Source organism: Amia ocellicauda, unplaced genomic scaffold (assembly GCF_036373705.1).
Source record: "Amia ocellicauda isolate fAmiCal2 unplaced genomic scaffold, fAmiCal2.hap1 HAP1_SCAFFOLD_92, whole genome shotgun sequence".
Taxonomy (NCBI): domain Eukaryota; kingdom Metazoa; phylum Chordata; class Actinopteri; order Amiiformes; family Amiidae; genus Amia; species Amia ocellicauda.
Genome location: NW_027103017.1, coordinates 253,274 through 259,273, shown reverse-complemented (window position 1 = coordinate 259,273; position 6,000 = coordinate 253,274). Strand labels below are relative to the sequence as shown.

At 40.6% G+C, this 6,000-nt stretch overlaps 1 non-coding gene across 1 annotated transcript; it reads right to left on the bottom strand.

Annotated features, from left to right (window-relative positions):
• Positions 1 to 524: 524 nt before the first annotated feature.
• On the bottom strand, positions 525 to 639 carry LOC136745729 (U5 spliceosomal RNA). The gene has a single exon (XR_010816162.1). It is a non-coding gene; the product is annotated as a U5 spliceosomal RNA (small nuclear RNA).
• Positions 640 to 6,000: the final 5,361 nt, after the last annotated feature.

The window sequence follows — 6,000 nt, the reverse complement described above, 5'->3', positions numbered from 1 at the left end:
GGTTTTTATTATGTAATTCATTTATAGGGTTTAGTATTTGATGGTTGTTTTGTTGTGTGTATTGGGTTGCTTTCTTTAAAAGTGTACAGATCAGTGGCGGAGTTAATGCTTGTTGGGGGGAGACAAACAAAGGGGAACACTATTTTTTATTTATTTATTTATTTTCTTTTGTATGAATTATTGCGTGTTGCAAACAGGCAATGAAGTCTGATAAAAGTCAAAAAGTCTCTCTCTCTCTCACACACACACACACAGCCAGCAAGACACACAGAGCCAGCCAGCTCAGCGATGACATCACAAACATCTCTCTCAGGTGACTCCTATGACATCACAGAGCACGTACATTCCGTTGCTTGCCGTCTGTCAACCACTCAGTCACTGCCAGCCAGACTGGCTGGCTGACTGGATGGTGGGGCTGCTTGCTGCTGCTGCGTACCTTAGCAAGCTTATTTGCTTGACCGGCCTTCCTCCTCCGCCCACATGCCCACCTATGTCCGATCTGCTGTTCACCTGGATCACAGCTCCGCCCCAACAAGGCAGAGCCTCCCAAGAATGGTACAAACTCACCCACGATCCCCTCCACGGAAAGCTATAGCAAAAGGCAAAAGCATTATACGTAATGAAGAGGAACCCGAGTCCAAGACGCATCCGACCAGCCATACATATTTGTGTGTATTAAAGATCACATTTTATTACATTTAGATTTTCTGTACTTTATTACATCTTTTTGTGATTTTTAAATGTATTGTTTCTTTTCCTTATATATGTATGTATGTATGTATGTGTGTGTGTGTCTGTGTGAAAGTGTATGTGTTTGTGTGTCTCTGTGTGAAAGTGAGTGTGTGTGTGTCTGTCTCTGTGTTTGTGTGTCTGTCTCTGTGTGAAAGTGAGTGTGTGTGCGTGTGTCTGTCTGTGAAAGTGTGTGTGTGTGTGTGGGTGTGACAGTGTGTATGAGTGTCTGTCTGTCATGTAACTCGCACATCTGTGAGGGCACCATTTTTGCAGAAAGAGATGTACACATTTTGGAGCAACATATGCTGCCATCCAGACATCGTCTTTTCCAGGGACGTCCCTGCATTTTTCAGCAGGATAACGCCAAACCACATTCTGCCCAGATTACAAGCGCATGGTTGCGTAGGCAGAGAGTGCGGGTGCTAGCATGGCCTGCCTGCAGTCCTGACCTGTCTCCGAATTGAGAATGTGTGGCGCACTATGAAGTGCAAATTAAGACAACGAAGGCCCTGTGCAGTTGCGCAGCTGAGGAAATGCATAATGGATGAATGGGGGGAAATCCCACTTGCTAAACTTAACCAAGTGGTGTCTTCAGTGCCCAAGTGCTTAATAAGTGTTATTAAAAGAAAAGGTGATGTTACATAGTGGTAAACAGTCGACTGTCCCAACTTTCTTGGTTTCTTTTCACTGCTAATGAGATGCTGTAGAGTGAGTTAGTTATATTGCTTTCAGGAGCTCTAATCGTATTGATGAGTTCATGCAGCATTTGTAATTGAATTTCAAAAAGAAATCCTTGCTGTCTGGCCTGTGTGTATGAGATGTACTATGTCAATCTTTGGCTAACAACTGAAACATTGGTAGAACAGAAATGGCAACATAAAAAAGAAAAGTACATTTTAAAAGAGCACATTAAATAGGATGAATATACAGTTTTTTACAATCACTTTGTCACTAATTTCAGAACCTTGATGTCATTTTTCAAAACTCTAGACACAAAACTCAAAACGGTCATCACTTGTAACACAGGCTGTCCAATGTTCAAAACATTGCATTGTGCATTCATATCTTTAAAGAAACCTTGCACTTGCAGACTTGTTGGTTCAAATAATTCATTTATCATGAAATACCATAGTAACATTTATTTAGATCACCCACACAGAAGATACCGATAGTTTCACTGTGTAGTTGTTCGTACAATCATTAAATATTGTAGTACAAAATATGTGATACATGTTTCATTATGGTACTACACATAAATACATCACTGTAAAAGGACTAGTAGAGAGAATACTACAGACACAGTGGAATCATTGAACAAAATCTGAAATGTATTGATGCAATACAATCAAATCACACCATAGGTTTCTTTGAAGCCATGCAACAATAATTAGCTACAAAAAAGAACAAAACTACAGTAAAATGTCAACTGCAGTGTTCCTCACCTGGCTTAGTGTAAAACAAAGGATTGATTACTGTACTTCTGAATTTCCATCAGCCCTGTGTTCAGGTTCAGGTTCTCACAACCATTTTTCACAAGAGGCATCTTGAAACTGAACATACCTGAACATACTCAGTCATCAGCTGCTTCACTCTGTCTGCATTTCTTTCAAAAGGCACACTATACTCTGTGCTACACATTGGTATGCAGTATACAGTCATTTGACAATTGAGAGTAGCCTAATGTTTAGTGCATGCTGAAGACTTGCCGCTTCTCAGTACGGAAATTTCTGATGATTGAGGCCACAGTTGATCCTGAGTTGATTCTGAGGTTTGATTGAATCATTGTAGCTGCCTCAGTCATGGTCATGCCATGATTTACAACATGCTCTACAACTATTTCTCGGATTTCACTGGACACTATTTGCTGTTGCTGCCGCTGTCTGGTCCGTGGCCCTGTCCTCTACCACGTTCCCCCAACACCTCTCAAATGAGGCCCATGGCTGCCTCTCTGGTGAGGCCTAAGCCCTCCTCTATGACGAGGCCCACGACCACCTCTCAGAAGGGGTGCATGTCCCCTTCCATTCCTTTGACCACCACGTCTTCCTCCTCCCACTGCTTGACCTCTATTGTGACCTGGATGACTTGCCGGCTCCATGTTATCACTGTGTTGCTGGGGTGGATAGCACTCATTTCACTCGATACTCGTACCACAATGTGAAATCAATCATCAATAACCAGTTGGCAGTATTGGAAAAGCAATTACAAGGGCCTGCATACATACAGTAATGTCAAATCTGATGTGGAAGAACAATCATCTTCAACCAGGTTGGAGCGTTAGTTGCAATGCCTTTAATACACGCAGCGTGGAGAGGAACAGTGACTCAAGTAGATCCCAAAGTCGCTCTGCCTTCATTTTAACAGTCAGAGCTTTTATACACAAAAATCAAAGAGCTGGTTATAATCAGAAAGTCATTACTATGTTATCTTAAAAGTTAGCTAAGCAGAATTTATATCATTATAGGACAGAGTTCATAGATCAACACATGGATTAGGGAGCAGGCACTTCAATCATACTGTTTGACATTGTCTCCAAGATTCTCATCGTAAATAACAAACAGAAATCAAACTACCTTCTGGCCTGACCTTCTAGCTTGACCTTATCTTTCTTAAGTATACAAGAGAGAAAAACAGGTATTAGAGAAAGAATTTCTAACTTTCCTTCCACACTGAAAACATGGTGTGGAAAAGTGCTACATGATGATGAATGATGATGAAATATTACATCCATAGATAATGTAGTCCAACTGGTTCATGCTCCTCGGTTATTGGTGTCAATGGATCTCATTATCCTGAAACTTTCATGATCGAAACATGGAATATTGTTTGTCAGTTTCCATAAAATTATGCATTAAGAGTAATGCAACAGTCACTTATCATTTTGAGCAGCTGTATCAATTGATAGTTAGATCTTTGTAATGAAATGAATAGACAGTGATCTCAGATGTAATGTGTGAATTGCATTTTGAAATGGTAATACTTTGATGTTAAGTTGTGTCATTTTAGTTCAATGAACAAATGATCTGAGGTTGATGTGTATTGTATCCAAGCAATTGTAAAAAAGTGTTAGAGTTTTGAAAAATGTGCATTTTGATCATCGGGTGTGAGTTTAGTGTCTAGAGTTTTGAAAAATGACATCAAGGTTCTGAAATGAGTGCCAAAGTGATTGTAAAAAAGTGTAATATCAGGGGACAGTGGCTATTAGTGATCTGGCCTTCCGTGGCCTCTGTATTAATGTAACAGGTCACATTGTATGTGTACACTGATACTTGATAGTATAATATAGTACAAGTAAAAAACATACATAGGTATCATAGAAGTATTTTGCAGAAATGATTATGGATAGTTATCAAAATGGAGAGGAAATGCTAAATCCAGTCTCCCCAGGCTGAGCTTCTATTGCTGCACCTGCTGGCCCCACTATATGGATAGAGCCACACCAAGTACAAGAGTCTCCCCATTGCTATTTATATCTCCCTATCCAGTCTTCTGTAGGTGTCAGGGTGGGGTGCCTATTCCCCTGCATGCTTTGAAACCTATAGCACCTGGGACGCACACTTGGGATCCGGTTCCTCTGCCCCTCACATACACATGAGGAATCCTAGGTGCTCAACACGTCATACTGTCTCTTTCATCTCATGTGTAAACTATGGACAAATACATGACTAAACGTGTTTAGTTGCTTTTCCCAGAATGCTTTGCGCCACGATATGCAAATAACGGGGACTATGATTGGCTCCCTGACATTACCCACACTGCGACTGATGCTACCCATTTCACTACCCAACAAAGACCCATAATATGCGTGTGTCTGTCTGTCTGTCTGTCTGTCAAAGTATGTCTGTGTGTGTCTGTGTGTGTCTGTGTCTGTCTGTGTGTGAAAGTGTGTGTGTGTCTGTCTGTCTGTCTGTCATGTAACTTGCACATCTGTGAGGGCACCACTAATGCAGAAAGAGATGTACACATATTGTTTATTTTCCATATATATGTATGTATGTATGTATGCATGTCCAATTGCTTTGACAATACAAATGAATTGAATTGAGAGGGAGAGAGAGAGAGTAAGAGAGAGAGAGACAGACAGACAGATAGACAGAGAGACACACACACACACACACACACACACACACACACACAGAGAGCCAGCCAGCCAGCTCAGCGATGACATGACGAGCCTCTCTCAGCTTACTGCTATGACATCACAGAGCACGTACATTCCGTTTAACAAATCGTTAAACAAAAAAGGTTATAAACACATTGACTACAATACCGGTTAGTAAGACGAAGGTGAGTCTCTCGTTAGTATTATTAGTCAGACATTAAATAACTACGCAGGTTAGTATTTATGTCAGGTAACTTCTCGTTATATATATATCAGTCTCATTTACGTTTAGGTGCCGAGAAAGATCCTATTTGTTACCACAATTTCCCTTAACTGATTATTATTCAATGATTAAGGATAGGCAGGGCCACCAATAATCTAATGTCTATTAACTTGTGTCAATTTCAGACTAAACAGTTAAACAGGAATGAGAAGATATTTCTCGGCGTTGACAGATTTTATTTCTAAAATTATCAACAAAACAGTTTAATGCAACTCACATTTATATTTAAGAAAACTAAATGATATTACACATTCTAGAGTTATGAATCACAGATTAACATTTCTAATTGATTTCTCAAATGTCATGAATCACAAACTCCAAACTGTTAAACTTATGTGAACTTCGTCGCAGAGAGGCCTCTCTGGCTTCGGGCTCAGATAACAGCACACGGCACGAGGTCCGTGTGGTTTGGAACAAAGGCAGTCCGGTTCGGCTTTGTCCAAGAACTTCCACTCAGTCGATGCACCTGGAAGTTGGGGTTTCGCGAATGTAGAGTCTTTTCCAAACAGATTTTCCATTGGTTTGAAGGCTCCAAGGTTGTGCACAAAATCTTCTTTGTAAGCATGGTTCCACCGTAGTTACTTGAAGACAAAGTCTTTGAGGAAAGCAGGGCCCTGTTTGTTCCAAGGGTCAAGTTTCTTAAGACTCAAATAGCTATTTAAGTGACTGACACTTTCGTATTCAGTCGACTTAGTCAATTGTCCAGCTGTAAAACTCCACTGATCAGGTGGGTCTGTAAAGTTATTTATTTAATAAAGTCCTTTAAAAGAATTCTTCGTACGGCTCAATCTCCTTCTCCCAGTTTAACTCTTCTGTTGCCGGCAAAGACTTGGTTGGTTTCTGATTCCGGTTCTGGCAACAGAGCTACAGGTTGAGCTGTGGCAGC